This window comes from Mytilus trossulus, chromosome 5 (assembly GCF_036588685.1).
Source record: "Mytilus trossulus isolate FHL-02 chromosome 5, PNRI_Mtr1.1.1.hap1, whole genome shotgun sequence".
In the NCBI taxonomy this organism is placed as follows: Eukaryota; Metazoa; Mollusca; class Bivalvia; order Mytilida; family Mytilidae; genus Mytilus; species Mytilus trossulus.
In genome coordinates, this window is record NC_086377.1 from 31233643 (window position 1) to 31253916 (window position 20274).

Here is a 20274-nt window from a genome sequence, read left to right on the forward strand (position 1 = left end):
AAGGTTTTCTGATCATATGTTTTGTAATCCAGAATAAAAAGTATTAAAACAGTGTTCAATTAGTTATATATAGCATAGTGGCCAGCTAGATGATAACACTGGCAAGTACTTCAGCATATTTGGGGTGGAACACAAATCTAGGGTGCTCGCACATAATGCAGCTTAACTGTATGAAAAGATGTGCTTTGATTTCCAATCAGACAAGAGACCAAATGAAACAGAAATTAACAACTGTATGTCACCGTATGCCCTTCAACAATGAGCAAAGCCCATACTGCATAGTGTTCTGTAACATGTCTTTGAATAACAATGTAAATCAATTCAAACGAGAAAACTAAAGATCTAATTTAATATTCATTACTCTCACGACACTAGTATAGTAATATATAGTGATCAGGAAAATACAATATTTTTTGCACTGTTTAAGACAACACTTAAATGGAGACCAAAGTTACTTTCAAATGAGTTTCCTTATAGAATAACATATATGGATGGTGAAAAAATAGATTGATTGATTGTTGGTTGCTTAACGTTCATGAAAAAAGACACTTTACATATAAAATAATGTATGTAGTATGAATGCAAATGTTCAAGTTAGCGCAAGAAAATAATGACAGAATTTGTTCCAAAACTTACTAATGCTGTCAAATGTGAAGATACCCACAATAATGAAATCGGAAAGTTGACATGCTCTGAATAATCACCGTTCCTAGAAGAAGAAGAAAAGTAATCTCAAATTAAGAAGAAACTCTTAACAATCGCCACAGAAGAAGTAAACCTAAACCAAGAAGATACTCTGGAACTCTCAACAACAATGATGCAGTTGAATGAAGTGTTATTAGAAAAACAGTGTTTGACATTATACACAAAAAAAATGTTTGTATTGATTTTGGCTTCACATACCCCACTGATTATAACACTAATATGTAAACATTGTACTCAATTTATCAACATCAAACAAACAAACATAAAGAATAAAACTATTTTCATTATTTGTTGTTTTTTTTACAAATATAAACAGGTTGACAATGTTATTCATTAAGTTTTCTTGCACTATTATAAGGTAGTGTAGTCTTTGCCTCATCATCTTTTTTTTATGTTGAATTTCTCTCTCAACTTTATTATTTTTAAGATTCCCAATCATCACATGATTATCTATTTTGACAAACATGTCCTCTATTTTTGTATTCAAAATCCTTTGAATATGTTGGAGATGTATAATCTCTTCATGGTTTACATTGCTGAAAAAATATTAACGTTAAGAAACCATAACAATCACATGTGCATTAATGGGTCAAATACATACACTAAATATCAAACATATGAAGAATAAATGATTGAGAATCGGCAAAAAGTGTAAATTTAAAACATAAAAAAATAAGACTGTACTTTTCTTGAAATTATTAATTTATACATCTTTTTGTATTTCATCCTTCATATGTACAGAAAACTGATAATGAACGTATTTTAAAGAATTTTCTTAAATTTTACAGCTGTACCAATAAAAAAATTCCTTGGCTTCGTCCGAAAATATATAATCTTACCTATAATATAAGTGAACAAACAGAAGATGGAGTGAAGTTAAAAGAAAAAGAAAAGAAAGTGGCAAAGGGTGTTTCCAAATGTGTTATTGAAAAAACTTTGCGACATGATATGTATAAACATTGTTTATTCAATGACAGTGAAACTTTAAATTCAATGCAATGCATTCGTTCACACAATCATGAACTATATATAGATGAATAGGGAAAAAATCTCTGGAGTTTTGATGATAAAAGGTTTTGGATAGATTCTGTGAACAGTTATCTATTTGACCACTATAAGACTAAGAACAATGTCTAAATATTAAGAACTTATATTAAATGTACTAACCATGTCAGATTTAATTTAAATTATGTGAAATTTTTGAAAAATAAATGAAATTGAACTACACTTTCTTATTAACTTAGTCGTATTGTCACATTCTTGATTGTTAATATGCAGTTATATGGAGTTAACATTTCTAGAGGTATGTTTTCAGTCCTCATACGAATCTGGTGGTGGAGATATGGTTTCATACTGCTCTGTACATCTTAATCTTTTACCCCGCACTTGGTCATCTGCTACTGAGGTTCTCAGCCTTTTAAAGGGAGTTGTATGTTTAAATCCTCTAACCTGGACACGGGTAAACATTGAAGTTGATTCTGGTCGATACCGTAACATTGATACCCCTAGTATTGTTTTTTGACAATTTTGTGGATAATTTACAACTTCTTGACTTTGCTGTAAATGCAATACTTGCATTGGTAAACAGGGTGAAGATTTAGTATGCATGGGTAGTTCTGAAATCTGCATTGGTGCCCCCATTGCTGCCATTGGTAAACAGGGTGAAGATTTAGTATGCATGGGTAGTTCTGAAATCTGCATTGGTGACCCAATTGCGGCTAGTGTCAGTAGTTATCTAATAGGTACTAGTCAGCATAGGAAGCTGGCTTTTTAGAGAAAAAAAAGCCATTTTTTTAAGAACAAGGAGGGCCGAGCCATCTTTTTTTCGGGTGATACAGGATCGGTTGGTTCGAGGTCATAGTGTAGGGGTGGGTACGTAGAGGTAGATTAGTCCAGCTATTTCTAACCCATTCGGTAAAGACTCTTTATTACTAAATGGGTACGACATGGGATTATACTTTTATGCATTGTATTGTAAAACTGAATTCCAATGAAGCCTTAGATATCAGTCTTCAATCATGATTCAACCTGTTCTAGTTTGTATTGTCACAATGTATGTGCTTCTAAGTTTTTGTGTATGAAGGAACAAGAATAGTTATTTACTGTTGTTCATTATTCACCACATCTCAGGTTTCTTTTACATGAAATGATTTTTTTTCAATTCTTTCAGAAAGAGAAGTTGTCTTTAATCCAAGTTGCTTGACAATTTTACCCAGCCAGTGCTCAATTTGTATATAAGAAGAAAATAAATCATACTAACAGTAACAAATATTTCTTACATAAAAACGTGAGCTCAAATACGGATTGTCCTGAGTATTTTAAACATAATTTTAAAAAAATGTATGTGTATGCGAATCACAAAAATGGTTATGGAATGTATGTATCACCCGGAGTTGAAATGTTGATAAAATATGAATTGACAAAATCACATTAAGTCTTGCAACAGGAAAACGTCGACGTTGTGATCTTCTTAAGTTGGGTTGTTGTACAGGTTCTATTTGCTGTTGTGGTAATTGACGATGTTGTTGAGGTAAATTGTTGTTATGTAATTTTTTCAGATAATTAATAACTTGTAGAATAGTTTCCAATCTTCTTCTTAAATTTTGATTTCCTGTACATGTATATGATAGTCTCAAACATAGTTATTATGGAATGTCTATTGCAAATGAAAAACTGTACACATTTCATATAATGAGTATTTAAAACATGGATGGAATTAAGAAACCCATTATTTAGCACTGATGTTAAAATAAAGATGGACTTCTATTAATTAAAGAATTTTCAAAAAACATGGCACATATGTATAAAAAAGGTATCCAGAAAATGACATTTACTTTGAGAAAATTAACCGGCTTTTTAAACTATTTTCAGTAGCACTAAAATAATCAAAGTAAGCAATATACTTATCACAATAATGTGATATCCCTCAAGGTGAGTAAACATTTTACACTGATACAGATCAGAAATTATTTTAATGTGTTGTACTTTATATAACATGTACTATGTCAAATGACTGATTTTCAACCAAAAAGGGGGTCAAAATTGCTTTCTGATTAATTTACTCTACAATATTTTCAATATCTAAATTAAGTAATACTAAAAACACCACTAAAGTAAATTAAATTAAAAATTGCACCAGCATAACAAAATACAGCACCTTGAAACTTACATCTACATGTAAGGATGAGTTAGTGGAATGAAGCAGTACTTATTAACCTCTCACAATTCAACACAGAAAAACACATCACAACCTATTAATACAGAACTAAATGTTGCATTTACATAATTTAAAAAATGTATTTAATATTACAGTGAAAAAAATTAAACTTAAGAATCAGTCTGAACTTATTTTCTATTACAATCTTAATGAACTGGAAAGTGATATTCAAGATAGAATATTACATAGCGAAAAATGAAATTCCTCCTACATCAAAGGTACTACAAGTAACAGTCATACTATGTCTCTGGGAAGCTAAACATTTTTGGTAAAATGCAAAGCAAATAAGAGTTATGTTCACTTCCACTACTTAACCTTCGCATAATGAAAAATAAACACTTCAGAGAGAAACAAATGATAATGGAACCAGATTAAACATGGCTTTACTTTAAGACATCCCAAAGTTCTCATAGAATGAAGAATAAATATAGATAATCTCATGTATCTTGTATAAACTTTCACCACCCATTATCCCTGATGAAAAATCAACACTTCAGTTAGAAAATCAACAAATGTTCACAGAACCAACATGTAAAAAAAAGTGGTTCACACAACTGAAAAAAGTAAAAACTTTGTTACAAAACAATAAATTAAGTCTTGCAACAGGAAAACGTCGACGTTGTGATCTTCTTAAGTTGGGTTGTTGTACAGGTTCTATTTGCTGTTGTGGTAATTGACGATGTTGTTGAGGTAAATTGTTGTTATGTAATTTTTTCAGATAATTAATAACTTGTAGAATAGTTTCCAATCTTCTTCTTAAATTTTGATTTCCTCTTAAAAACACTTCCGAAACAGCTATAAGTGTGACAATTATATATATAATCCAATCTACAAAGAAGAAAACAAGTCATCTGAACTAACACTTTCAGAACTACATGTATGAGATGCATTAAATATAAATTGTTGTTGCTTGTCGTGTGGTGGATTTTCAAGTCTTTCAAGATACATTTCATAAGATTCTTGTGTGTGGGCATGTTATCTACATCTCAATTCAAAATCTGGACTATTTGTAGGTTGCTGACGTTCTTTTTTTTTTAATATTCTTCTACGGATGAAATATACACCAAAACCAAAAACAAAACATACTAAGGACACTGAAATCAAACAAATTATATTACTCTTTTAATTTTATATTAGAATACATTTTCATTAGGGTCATACAATTTTTCTTTTTAAATTGGATGATAATTTTTTTTATAATGTGAACATAAAATTGAGTGAAAAAAAAAATTAGAGAAAAAAAATATGAAAATAAATGTGAATATAAATAAAGTATCACCTATTGTAGAACTTATCACACTTGAAACCCATGCAGGTAATCCTTCTGTGCTAGATGTCTAAAATAAAAGATCATTTATTCATTTTAGGGAAGAAATATTTGCCATCATGTACAATGGAATGCCCACCCACCTAAACTTTAATACGTCAGAAGAAGGAGAAGAAGAAGAAGAAGACATACAAGATGAAGGATACATGAAAGAAGAAGAAGTGATAGTGGACGTCATATATGTTGATGAGGTACTTGTTTACAAAAACTTCTTCACACTATCAGTGTATTTGTATATAAATAATTGTAGTAACATGTAAATATAATCATAAGTATATGAAAATATATATTTTCTTTAAATTATCAATTTCATACAAATACTTTTAATTCAATTTGAATATAATATCATAATACATGTCAAATAAAAAAAATCTACTATACCCCTGACACAACTAGTAATTTAGCCATCTTTTTAAAGGTGTAACGTATTAGATTCTAAACTTGTTGAATAATTTTCATTATTTCTATTTTGTAGGAATGATTGTGACCAATTTAATGAAGACCTGACCAGACCAGACGAAAGATTACACATTTTTTTTTCTTAAATAAATCTTAATATAATATAAATGATTTGGTTATAATTTATTATTTTCAATGGCAATATATATATATTATTGAAATTATTTAACATACCGTATTTGCAAGTGGAGTGTTCTCATATTCTGGTGATGCCTCATCTGATATTGATTCTGCTGATGGTTTCTGTAAATGTTACAAGTATGCAATTGAATAAGAATAAATCATATTTACTTTTTCTTTCTTCTACCCTTTTTTTTAACTAAGTGCTAATCACTTAAGTTATAATTCAAAGACTCTCAATGTTTTTATTTATGTTTTCTTATTGATGTTGACTTCATACAGTTACTTATATGTCAGAAGAAGATGTGGTGTGATTACCAATGAGACAACGATCCACAAAAGACCAAAATGACACAAATTAACAATTATGTTACCGTACAGCCTTCAACAATGAGTAAAACCCATACCACATATAGTCAGCTATAAAAGGCTTATATAACTTCAAATTCATTTTAACTTGGGACTTATTTATCTCCATATTTTTATAGACATGTATTTTATTCACATGAGCTTCAGCAGGACTATTTATAATTTTATACGTTTTGGAGAAGTTGACAATTTCTATACTATTCACACAATTAAAACAATGTTTCTTTTTTAATATGTTTACACTTGTATGCTTTCAACATCTTGAACATGAGTAAAGTTGTGAAATATTATGGCCATTGATGTAGGAAATTTAAGCATTTATTAGTGTTGGAATCATTTGGTTGAATGTTGTCTCAAAGATATTTACTCTCATTTTAAATATGGAAATTAAGAACGCATGTTATTCATGCTGCCTTGTACAGTACTTATACCTTTATCTTCGGGTCGTTAAATAAGCCAAAGGCTTCTACTGACCCATCATCTTGGATTGTCGTATATGCATTTCTCTTCTCATAATTAATATATATAATATATATTAAACTTATAATAAAAAACACTTATTTGGGTGTGCGCAGCTGAACACTTAATTAACACGAACATATGAATTTATAAGGGTTCCAGTTTTCGCCATTTAGTGCGGACTTAAAATTTTCTCCAAAAACGACTTTAGTGTTTGGTGGTGAATCAACATTTTGACACAGCACCTGCCCGTCCGTTATTAGAACAGTTTTCAGACGTCTACCAATGATTGCAATGTAGGTGGCAGGGGATAGGGTATTAATGGATAGTGTCTTGACTATGCTGTATTCCTCGGAATCAAAAATGTAATGTCCTTTTCCCACTACACAAACCCTTTTATCTACCACAAAGTTTAAGTCTTGGATAGCTTTGCATCTTCTAGATGGTTGTACCCCCAAGGGTGACTGGGGTATAGAAATATGGTCACTTGGTCTTCTCACGACCGACAGTAAAACGCTTGCCGAAGCGGGGCGTCCGTTTGGTTGTGCGGATGTATCAAGTTCGCAGTCACGTCCGGTCAGAAGGGAGACTTTAAAATCCGATGCCTCGTGTAAAGAGAGTGCCACGCTCTTTGCACGTTAAGAACCCTTGCAGCAACTCTTTGATGGGTCAGTAGGTGGCCTGTTGCCAGGCAAAATTTCTGTCCCTATCCAATATACCCTCCTTTTCCGGTGGCAGTCCAAATTTCTCCGACCATCATCCCAGATGGCCTCTATTGTATCAACCTACATATTGTATTTATTGTAAACTTATTCTCGTCCTGAATATGCATGACATATTTGCCACTGGACGTTAAGTAACCAACAATCAATCAATCAATCTAGATGGTTGTTACTCTAGCGGTCTACCACTAGAATCTACCACTAGAATCACAGAATGCACCCATCAAAACCAATATCAATATCAAAACCATCTCGAATTTTAAAAGAGAACAATGACAATCAAGATGGAACCCTTAAATGAAACGCAATGGAATGTGGGATATGTTTCTTGAATATGTACTGATAATCCCTCCGAATACAAGAGCACCTCTCAAGGTACAAATAACAATGGAAACTTTTCTCATTCTACATTCATTTATCAATAATATACATTGTATATATAAATATATATACATATGAAAACCAAATAGAAAAATATGCCATAAATTTTGGAATTAAACAAATCATTCAATCATCTTCAGCGGAACATCGTCAATTTGATCAGGTAACCATTTCTACACGGATAAAGTCTTTCAACATGAAGTGATTTCACGAGTATATAGATCTCTTAACTACTATTCTAAGTCAATCAGTCGGGGGGGGGGGGGGGAACAACTATCATGTTTAATCTCTGCAATGTCTGGAGTTACTGATTCTCTAACAACTATACTCAAATCACACACAAAACCTTCAATTTCTCCATCAGGACATTTATGTGGTTGTAATATGTATGTCAGAAATACGTAACAATGATCATATTCAAATGAATTAATTGTATCAACTTGAATCTTTTAAACATTATATAATGAACATGTGGGAGGATCCTACATAGTCTTAGTCAAATATCAAAGTTTAATAAACATAGATTGATTGATTGATTGATTGTTGGTTTCTTAACGTCCAGTGGCAAATATTTCATGCATATTCAGGACGAGAACAAGTTCACAATAAATACAATAGGTAGGTTGATACAATAGAGGCCATCTGGGATGATGGTTGGAGAAATTTTGACTGCCACCGGAAAAGGAGGGTATATTGGATAGGGACAGAAATTTTGCCTTGCAACAGGCCACCTACGGACCCCTCAGAGAGTTGTTGCAATGGTTCTTCACGTGCAAAGAGCGTGGCACTCTCTTTACACGAGGCGGCACTCTCTTTACACGAGGCATCGGGTTTAACGTCCCCCTTCTGACCGGACGTGACTGCGAACTTGATACATCCCGCACAGCCAAACGGACGCCCCACTTCGGCAATCGTTATACTGCCGGTCGGGAGAAGACCAAGTGACCATATTACTATACCCCAGTCACCCTTGGGGATTTAATAAACATAGAAACTGGAGGGGATAATGTTTGAACAGGTGAAAAAAAAATAGGGACGCGACAAACAATCATAATGAATCCTTTACAATAAAAGGGAGTATTATGAAACCTATTTAACCGAATCGGAGAAAAAGCGTCACTCTTTTATTTTAAACTATCCAATGAAAATAAGTTGTTTTATTTTAAAACAGAAATTAGGGAGGGTAGAATAAAATTTGAATAAAAAAGGGACGCGACAAACAAACATAATAAATACTTTTCAATGAAAGGAGTATCATTAAAGAAAAAGCGTCACCCTCTTTTGTTCGTTTCTTCCCAATGAAAATTAATGGTTTTGTTTGTATATTCTACCATACTAATATAAAAATGAGAGCCCAAACTAATCATCTTCACTCTTACATCTTACCAGAAAATTCAACTAAGACAGAAGTGTGAAGAAAAAAAAACATGGATCAGATAAATTTGTTGAAAATTCACAAAAAAAATGGTGCTTTTGAGCTGAGATCAAATTTCGGGAGAGAAAAAAACTGCTGTTATGTCAAAGGGAGGCGAGTACTTCTATATGAATCTATACGACAACAGACCGAGATATAAGGAAAACAAAATGTTTATTGGTTTTGATGAGTTAAATGAACTTTGTCAGATAAAGAAGGCGATGGAGACTATGAGAGGAGAATTTAAGGAGGTAAGATGATGTTCAACATATATGTATCTTCATTTTCAATTTTACAAAAGTATTAAAGTATGTCCTATCATTAATTCAGAGTTCAGTCATACGTCTTTTTAACTTCGTCTGTTTTCACACAGTAACAAATATTTCATAACTATTTATGATAATTAATTTATATACACATAGGACCGCAATACATATATGTCCGATTGTTTTACGTACAGTGACAAATATTTCACAATTATTCGTGATTGATATTACTTAATACGTTTGTAAAACTAATAGTTTTATACATTGATCGTTTCAGCCAGTATATATGCCGATGGCAGAACCTATAAGTCCTGCAAAATATTATCAACATACGTCAAAACCAGCAACCTACCAATCACAGATGATGGATAAAAACAGTATCGATCAACCCGTAGGAACGTCAATTCCTGTAATAGTGGGGCAAAAAAGAAAAAAAAACTTAGAAATACCTTTTAAAAAAGTGCGTTAAAGTGATGATATAGAGGGAGAATTTGAAAACATTCCACCGGAACTTTTGAATGAATACCTCATGTGAACAATCATTTCTCTATTCATGGATGGACATTTAATATTCTCATTTACTTTATTATAAATAAATTATTGTATCACACATCTTATATCTTTTTTCTTCTTTTATATATGTCGAATGTATGTGGTAGATCTCTCATTTTATTTTAAAACGTTGAGATGGAAAGCCGTTGGTGTCAAAGAGAAAGTCTAATACAGTTTGAATCTCCTACATGGTTTTTCATTGTCGGTCCAAGTAGTTCTGGAAAGATTTTTTACACTAAACAGTTATTGGTGATGGCTCCGGAAATGTTCAAAGTTCCACCATCTGAAATATATTTTTGTTTTTAGTGTTTGGCAGGACTTGTATGATAAAATGATATCCCTCAAATTCAATTTCATAAAGGTCTCCCTTCAATGGAACTGTTAACCAGTTGGGGTGAACAGGAGGGTCATAAAATTATAGTTTTCGATGATTTAATGATGGATGCGGTAGATAGTGTCGAGATGTCTCACATTATCTGTGTTGGGAGTCATCACTATAACATGACAGTTATTCACATATTGCAGAATGTTTTCCAGAAAGGAAAGTCTACGAGAACAGCCTCACTTAATTGTCACTATTTCATCCTTTTTCGATCTTTTCGAGATGTTTTGCAAATTCAAACATTGGGAAAGCAAATGTTTCCAGGACAGACGAAATTTTTTATGGATGCATATAACATATCAACAAAACAGAGGTTTAGTTTTCTGCTTCTTGACCTCCACCCTCACACCGATAAAACATATCAGTTGCGTACAAATATTCATCCAGGACAGTTCTGTACAATATATCAGCCTATACAATGAATGAAGAAGATAGAATCTGTTTTATAAAGTTTCTACTTAAAGTTTCTCCTAGACAAAATATGTACATATTGAAAACTTAAACTAATGGATGTTGAAATACACTTTATTACAACACTCTCAACGAAGTGAACAATGCTTGATGTATTATTTAAAATTCACCTAAGTATTAATTCAAATATAGATTTTAACGCTTGTGTAGGGAAATGTTTCAATCAAATTTAGAATGGAAATGGGGAACGTGCCAAAATGACAACCTGACCATAGAGCAGACAACAACAGAAGGTCACCAACAGGTCTTTAGTGCAGCGAGAAGTTCCTGCACCCAAATGCGTCTTCCAGCTGGCCCCTAAACAATTATACATACTAGTTCAGGGATAATGAACGCCATACTAAACTCCAAATTGTACACAAGAAACTAAAATTAAAAATAATACAAGACTAACAAAGGCCAGAGGCCGCAAAATTACGGGGGTTTAACATGTTTACGAGATCTCAATCCTCCCCCTATACATCTAGCCAATGCAGAAAAGTAAACGCATAAAAATACGCACATTAGTATTCAGTTCAAGAGAATTCCGAGTCTTGGTGTCAGATGTAACCAAAGAAAATAAACAAATTGAAAATAATACATAAATAACATCAGACTACTAGCAGTTAACCGACATGCCAGCTCCAGACTTCAATTAAACTGATTGAAAGATAATAATTTCAGCATATAAATATCATTGATTGATTGGTTATTGGTTGCTAAACGTCCAGTGGCAAATATTTCATGCATATTCAGGACGAGAACAAGTAAACACTAATTACAATAGGTAGGTTGTTGTAAAAGAGGCCATCCTATGGTCGGGGAAATTTGGACTGCCACTGGAAAATAAGGGTATATTGGATGTTTGCCTTGCAACAGGCCACCTACGGACCCCCCAAAGAGTTGTCGCAAGGGTTCTTAACGTGCAGAGAGCGTGGCACTCTCTTTCCACGAGGCATCGGATTTAACGTCCCCCTTCTGATTGGACGTGACTGCGAACTTGATACATCTCGCACAGCCAAACGGACGCCCCACATCGGCAAGCGTTTTACTGCCGGTCGGGAGAAGACCAAGTGACCATATTTCTATTCCCCAGTCACCCTTGGGGGATCATATAAATATCAGACACAATCCTTCCCGTGAGGGGTTTTGGTATCATACCATCATAACATATATGAGAAGAACATAAACTTTTTTTCTTTAAAAAACTATTACATGACTTATGAGAAGACCAGGGTTGTGACACCACGTGGTGTTGTTCCGTAGTTTGAATGTTCTATGTTTAGAGAACGCAACTCAAGTGTGATGATAATGTTTACGTTTGTTGGACAAAAAGTCACAATTCAGATTTGCGATTAATTTTCTTTGAACAAGAAAACACTGATTTTAAAAAAAGGTTTCTGTTAGATTATTCTTAACTAATATATATAACGCAACTTGGTAATATAAATGTATTCCATAATTATTTATACTGATCAAGAAATTATTATGAAAACAAAATGTTCAAGTGACTTGATATTAAAATGGCTTCATTCTGTTGCCAAACCATATTTCCATTGCATGATAAAAAAAATCATTTGTCAAGGCACATGAACAATTGCCTGATTTTGAAGATTAATATATGTTACAAAAGAAAATATTCCAAGATCTTTCTCATATATTGTTTATGACTTTCCGTCCGTTTACCTGTAAAACCACAGGTATGTTCACACCTCTTTTTTAAGCTGAAATCTTGAATATCATATTTTTTCAAGATAGCACATGCTAATTTTACCATATTAAGCATTATATGATTTATGAGACTAACTCCGTGATGACACAACGAGCTGTGTCACAGTATCAAGGTTACATTAAATGTAATGCGTAGATATTTTTATGTGAATGTTGGTTGCTCAACGTCCAGTGGCAAATATCTCATGCATGTTCAGGACGAGAACAGGATTACAATAAATGCAAAACATAATTCTTTGTTTTCATAGTTTTTTGTTGGTTCTGATGTTGAGAGTATTGATTTTGTAGATATTAATTGTACCTCTTAGCTTTTCTATACACTTGTTCAAAATGACCCTTAAATTCAAAACCGACAAATTGCATTTTGTGCAGGGCATGATTGTCTATTTAAACAAAAACTACCACATCCTTGACAAGCTGAACTCGGTGGACGCTGGTAGTTCCGTTGCTGGAAATTGGTTTTCGGTCGTTGTTGATAGTTTTGTCTTTGGTACGGTCCGTTTGACTGGTTTGTGTTATGGGCCGGTATGGCTGACATTTAGGCGACGCTCCTGCTTAGTTTGTCCGTCAACATGGACGATAGTCTGTCCTCCGTACTGGCTATATTGGCTACCTGCAAAGTCAGATTTTCAATAGGCTTTGCCGTCGTCATCTGTACCGTTTTCTCCGCAATCGAGGCTGCTGCCAAAAACTGTTGGTGGCTTTTTGGTAATTGAGGCATTACTATTGCTGCAGGATCTGGCCTTGAAGGCATAAAACTTTGCTCAGTGCTTGGAGCACAAAAATCATGCTCGAAACATGAAATCCATCAATATGATTGGTTGAATTTCGAATCTGAGTACAAAAATCATGCTCGAAAGTTTTATGACTGTGAGGCCTGGTCTCAGTCCTCCAACTAGCATGACCAACAGGTTGGCTTCTGGAACGTTGCTGTCGGAAGTTTGTGCCAGAATTCTATTGATGTAGTCGTCGACCGATTCAGACTAATTTTGCTTTATGTGCTGGAGGCTGTATTCTAAGTTTCGTCTTTGGAATCTCTCCAAAAACGCCTCCTTCAGACGCTGCAGGTTCCTACGATTGATTGATTGATTGTTGGTTGCTTAACTTCCAGTGGCAAATATTGCATGCATATTCAGGACGAGAACAAGTTTACAATAAATACAATAGGTAGGTCTTGTCATAATAGAGGCCATTTAGGATGATGGTCGGGGAAATTTGGTTGGACTGCCTTTCTCCAGCGAATAAAACTAGTCTTGAACAGTGCTGGATACATGCAGTGGGAACACGCCAACTGTGTCGTTATCCGTGTACCTGAATAAGGTGCAATACTGGAAGAAAAGACTCCGAACCGTTAAAGGATATTCACCTTAAGTGGCATTGTCAACTATCGATTTGGTCTCCGATACAGGATTAGAGTAAACTGAAATCCGCTTGTATTCGCTTCACTCTATGAACAAAGTGTAGTAGTCAGCCGAGAACCAGCTTAGGATTAGAGTTGACTGGTGTTATGTCAACTGAACCCGGTGGTATTGTTGACGTTACGAACTTTCCTGTGAAGAATAGAAACGGAGTTTCCAATATGTTTTAATTTGCCGCAACACCGAAGTCCATATGATGTTAATATCCTGAATTGTGTAAATAAGTTGTACATATAAACTTGATAAAAGACAATGTATTTATGTACGTTACTTAAATATTACACGTATTGTTTATCTGTCAATACATTGTACCAATCATAAATTAATCGTCAATTCTGACATGTGTTGTAATGCCGTTTAAGTGATCGTTCACTGAATATCAAGTTGACAACATTCCTCTCTAAGTGAGAAGTGCTTGGTGTAATTAATTAAATAGATATAGGAAGATGTGGTGTGAGTGCCAATGAGACAACTCTCCATCCAAGTAAAAAGTAAACCATTACAGGTTAAAATACTGCCTTCAACACGAAGCCTTGGCTCACACCGAACAACAAGCTATAAAGGGCCCCACAATTACTAGTGTAAAACCATTCAAACGGGAAAACCAACGGTCTAATCTATATCAACAAAACGAGAAACGAGAAACACGTATATATTACATAAACAAACGACAACTACTGTACATCAGATTCCTGACAGGTGCAAACATTTGCACATATTTACTTAATTGTCAATATAAATGGTTTTCAACTATTTAGAAGCGAAATGGTTAAACAATATTTTCTTCACACTACTAGTGAGAAAACCCGACTTGAGATATCACAATGTGCTGATTATTATAAATCACAGGTATGTTCACACCTATTTTTTTTTAAGCTGAAATCTTGAAAATTATATTTTTACAGGATATAATATTATTATTTGTATTGAGGAAGGACATCATCAATTTAACAAACATAAAGTACACGAGGGTCGTAACGTACATTTTATAAGTTTGAATTAATCAACAAATCTAACATGTTTTTTCATGTGGTACAATCTTTCACTTTTTTCTTTATAAACCATTGCATGACTTAAGAGAGACAAAATTTATTTACATTGTCATTGTGTGGCCTTATTTAGCCGACTATGCGGTATGGATTATGCTCGTTGTTGAAGGCCGTACGGTTACCTATAGTTGTAAATATCTGTGTCATTTAGGTCTTATGTGAAGAGTTGTCTCGTTGGCAATCATCCTACATCTTTTAATATTAAAATATCACCACGTGTTGGTCCGTAGATTCAATGTGCTATGTTCAGAGAAGCTGAAATCTTGAAGATCATATTTTACAGGATATAATATTATTGTTTGACAGAGTGAAGACATAATCAAGTTAACAAATATAAAGATTGATTGATTGTTGGTTGCTTAACGTCCAGTGGCAAATATTTCATGCATATTCAGGACGAAAACAAGTTCACAATAAATACAATAGGTAGGTTGATACAATAGAGGCCATCTGGGATGATGGTCGGGGAAATTTGGACTGCCACTGAAAAATGAGGATATTCAAATTCAAATATTTTATTGGACAAAGCACATATGATACAATGCGTATTCCAAGATATAAACACATTAAACATGACAATTTATGCAAATACAACATGAAGAAAACATTTGAAGTACCAATTATATATATAATATCACAGTATTACATAGTATTATACTTAAGGTAGACCAACTGACATTAGATTATTATTACGAGCTTCAAAAGCTTGACTTAAATAACTACATATTTGTCTGGTGTTAACTAGATTTACGGGGTTAAGTAAATAGATCGTTGATTTAATATCATCATCATTATTAAGGTTTTTGAAAATATCAAACTTCTCTCGAAGGTCTTTATATAGAGGACAATGTAAAAGAAAATGAACTTCATCTTCCACTTTATCTTTACAAAGTTTGCAGTATCTTTCACTTGCTAAAATTTTTGGTTTGCTATACCTCCCAGTTTCAATTGCAAGTGAATGTGCACTTATTCTAATTTTTGTAAGCAGTGACCTATCATATTTTTTAATATCAAATCTTAAGTAAGCTTTCAAGTCAAATGATGAGCACATTTTACTATAAAATCTTAGTTTACCTGTGTTATTAGATTTAATATTCTCAAGTTGACCCAAAATCTTGCATTTATAAAAGTTTTTCAGCGAGTCCTCAAACATTATGTGATATTTGAAGTGAATCAAAGTTGATTAACTTTTTTAGTTTATGTAAGGACTGTACCCAGCAAGCGCTCTTTTGTGTATACAATTTTTTATCTTCAATGAATGCAGATTTTAATAGAACAAATTTTGGGTTGTTTCCAACTTCAATGTCAGTTAATCTAGCATAGTATTTAAACATTAGTTTATATGATATAAAACTCACTGGATATAGCTCAAGTTCTGTACGTAAAGCTAAATTGGAAGCCTTACCATGAACACCAAGAACATTTTTCATAATCATATTCTGAACCTTTTCAAATGGTAGTTTATCAGCAGTGTCAAGATTTATATTAAAATCTGAGATCCAAATTTCAGATCCATAAGTCATAATTGGTGAAATTGATGAGTTGAAAAGTCTTACCCATTTTTCCACTGCAATACAATTAGAATATGGTAATTTTGATTTCAAGGCGAAATATGCCTTACGTGCTTTATCAGCAAGATTTTCAGCTGCTATATTAAGTTTACCTCTATTGTTGAAGACTATACCTAAGTATTTATATTCCGTAGCAGATTCTAATGGTTGGGGACCAAAATAAAAATAATGTTTATCTAATAAATATCTATTTTTACTATTTGATAAAATCATAGTTTGTGTTTTCTTGGTGTTCACATTTAGGCCCCAATCAATACAAAAGGATTGTAAGGCATCCACACAGTGTTGCAAGCCATTAGGTGTTTCTGAAATTAAGATTAAATCATCTGCATAAAGAAGATGACTAAAGTTATTCTGATTTAAATTAACTGGATCAGACAAAACAGGGTTGAAATAGGAATCTATGTCATCGACAAAAATATTAAAAAGGGTGGGGCTAAAACTGTCCCCCTGTTTCACCCCTAAATTAGCATGGAATGATTCACTAATAAATCCATCTGTTTTACAACAATATAATGTATTACTATACATATGTTTTAACAAGTCATAAAATTTCCCACCTATTCCCTTTTTGAGCAATTTATGTAGTAATGCCTTTCTTACAACACTGTCGAACGCCTTTTTAAAGTCCACAAAACAAATGTAAAGATTTTTCTTTCACTTATTTAGATATTTATTAATTAAAGTTTTCATTATGAATATATGGTCACTTGTTCTATACCCTTCACGAAAGCCACCCTGATTGGCACTCAACAAGTCTTTAGACTCTATGAACACGGTTAATCTGTTTTGCAGTAATGAAGTAAATAATTTACCTAAACAGCTAGAGACACATATACCTCTATAGTTATTGCAATCACTAGGATCACCTGATTTAAAAATTGAAGAAATATATGACAGATTCCATGATTTTGGAAATTTTCCACATTGAAGTATTTTATTAAAAAGTTTTACTATAACTAGTACCATGGATGGCACTACATTTAATAAACTCATTCAATATCAAATCAGGACCACCAGACTTACCAGATTTAAGTCTAGTGATACCCTTTTTAACTTCATTACAAGTAAATGGGTAATCCAGAGAGCAATGATTGTCCTTTGATGTCTCAAGATCATCAGGAAAATTAAGTTCTGAATCAGAGTTTAATAAGGATTTGTAATGTTCTACCCATTCCTGCTTTGATAATGGACTGGGTGCCTGTTGGTGGTTATTTTTTAGATCGTTAATAGATTTCCAAAAGGACTTAGAATCTTTGTGTCCTAGGCTATTCAATTTACTAATAAATGTCCTATAAAACTCTGCTTTTAAGCTCTTTTTTTTTTTTATTATAATGTTTTACACAATTAGAATATGTTTGGCGAAGGTTAGCATTATTTTTATCCTTTTGGAGTCTTTTACCAAGAGACCTTACTTCTTTCCTCAACAAAAGACAATCATTGGACATCCATGTTTTGTTTTTGGTTTAGCTCTTTTTCTCTTATTAGATGGACGAGAACTTTTCTTTTTTAATACTAAAGTTTGTGAGGCTGCATTAACATAAATTTTATTAACTGATGAGACAAGAAAATCAATATCATCATCAATATTGTTCATTAGATCTAATATATCATTTACAGACTCTTTATGCAATAAAGCATCATGATAATTGTCTGACATGGAATGTTCCCATTGAAATTTACCAACATCTGAATGAGACTCAAGAGTTGTCTCTCTTTGAGTACATGATTTAAAGCATACAGATAATAAACAGTGGTCAGACAATTCCACTGGAGATCTAACAATAAAATGCTGTACACAATATAATAAATTAGGTGTTGTTAACATATAATCAACTGTGCTTTGGCCATTAGAATTATAAAAAGTAAAAAATCCTAAGGAATCGCCTAGAAATCTCCCATTAAGAAGTCTCAACTGTAAATCTTTACAAAGGGACACAAGAAGAGTGCCATGTATATGTTTTTTCTCTATCCATTTGACGTCTTACTAAGGGAATATCAGGGGAGTAATTAACAGGGACAGGACAATCAATGAAATTTTCATTTTCATCATCATTTTGAATGTAGTCCTGCAGTCCTCCTGTTCGGGCATTAAAATCACCACAGATTAAAATTTCTCCCTGATGTTTAAACTGCATGATTTCATTTTGAAGCTGTGTAAATATCAATTCTGAATCATCTTTATTCAGATATGGTTTTATATAACAAAAACACAAATAAACTGTATAAGATAGTCCAAGTATTTGCTTATCCAGCTTTAACCAAAGTGAAAATTTTGATCTTTTCATCTCTTTTACTCCCTTTCTGATATGCGGTTTGCAGTATACTGCTATACCACCTGATGCCCTTCCCTTTCTTTTGCGTTTAATAGGTTTTACAGTAAAAGGCATAGACAAATCTGGGAGAATTCCAGGTGAGTCAGATACTAAAGTTTCAACAAAACCAACTATCTCAAAACTATTTACATAAGTAACAAAATCTACATCTTCAATTTTGTGACTATTTAAGCCATGAGTATTCCAAAAACCTATATTAAGCTTACTCATTTTTCAAAAAGATATATATATATGTATGTGAGAATAAAACGGTTATCATATAATCAAAATTTGGATTGAATCAATACGATAGACATGGTTGAACATCTTTGTTTACATGTCGATGTTATGTATACATACATTGTACATGTATGTGTAGAACAAAAATTTTTGTTTTTTTGTGTTTTTTTTCTTTTCAGTTTTAAGAACTGAATTAATAATTTTAACTTAAATTGAAAATGAAATAACCCTTACATTAAAATTGAAAAAGAAATCAATCTAAATCCTGCAACTAGTCCAAACTGAGGGGGCTATATTTCTGTAAGAGAAAAAAAGGGGGGGGGGGGGGGGCAAATTGAATTACAGTAAAATAAATTTAATATCAATTTTTGGATTTTTTTAAATTTTTTTTCATCAGGAAGAAATTTTTTTTGGTTAACATGGTTAACCATTAGCTACATTTTGTACATTAGTATTTCAAAAATAACATTTAAACATGAATACAAGCTGAAGTTGCTAGTTATCTTTTACTGAGTTTGTGGGCCATAACTTTAATTTTTTTCAACAAAAAAAAGGGGGGGTTTAAATTACATAACAGTAATAAAAAGTCTTTATTTTCCAAAAAAGACTTAAAATATGATCATTCTAAATAATAAAATAAATTTATGAAAATGAATGTTTATAATAAGGCTACAGTACATTTACATTTTGAAAATAACAGTTTAATTAGCAAGTTGTAACAACTGTTGGACTAGCTTGTTGATTTCAAATTCTTTGTTCTTATTTCCATGATTACCAGTGAATTTTCCCTTTCCTGGGTTTGGTTTTGCCACTTTTGATTGTTGAAAAGATCTGTTTTTTCGGTGGACGGAAGTAGTCCTCATATGGCTTAAGTCCAATGTGTGGGTTAAGATGGGCCTTGATTATTCGCACTAAACTTTTTTTTCCAGAATTACTGAAGTGAATACCCGTTTGAATGGTTTTACACTAGTAATTTTGGGGCCCTTTATAGCTTGTTGTTCGGTGTGAGCCAAGGCTCCGTGTTGAAGGCCGTACTTTAACCTATAATGGTTCAATTTTTAAATTGTTATTTGGATGGAGAGTTGTCTCATTGGCACTCACACCACATCTTCCTATATCTACCATCT